This window comes from Rhincodon typus, chromosome 16, assembly GCF_021869965.1.
Source record: "Rhincodon typus isolate 14 chromosome 16, sRhiTyp1.1, whole genome shotgun sequence".
In the NCBI taxonomy this organism is placed as follows: domain Eukaryota; kingdom Metazoa; phylum Chordata; class Chondrichthyes; order Orectolobiformes; family Rhincodontidae; genus Rhincodon; species Rhincodon typus.
The window spans coordinates 2,069,698-2,070,162 of NC_063347.1; the positions used below are offsets into that span (position 1 = coordinate 2,069,698).

The following is a 465-nucleotide window of genomic DNA, read 5'->3' on the forward strand; positions in this document are numbered from 1 at the left end:
AGAATAGCAGGCCGTGTGTATATTATAGAGAACAGCAGTCCCTGTGTCTTTCATAGAGAATAGCAGCCGCTGTGTATATCGAGGGGGCATAGTTTTAAAGTGAGTGGAGGTAGATAGAGGGGAGACGTCAGAGGTAGGTTCTTTACTCAGAGAGTGGTAAGGGCGTGGAATGCATTGCCGGAGAGGGTAGGAGAGTTGTGCTCTTTAGGGGCATTTAAGCGGCTATTAGATAGGCATATGGATGATAGTATAAGGTATGGGTGGAGGTTAGATAGACCTTAGGTTTAGGGTGGAAGTTCAGTACAACATCGTGGGCTGAAGGGCCTGTACTGTTCTATGTTCTAACAGCAGTCCCTGTGCATATTATAGAGATTAGCAGTCCCTGTGTATATTATTGAGAACAGCAATCCCTGTGTACATTATAGAGAATAGCAGTCCCTGTGTATATTATTGAGAACAGCAGTC

At 44.7% G+C, this 465-nt stretch overlaps 1 protein-coding gene across 1 annotated transcript in view; it reads right to left on the minus strand.

The window, feature by feature from the left end:
* The window catches only part of uroc1 (urocanate hydratase 1), a 69,212-nt gene that overhangs the window by 10,105 nt on the left and 58,642 nt on the right, over nt 1-465 (minus strand). The window lies entirely within an intron of this gene.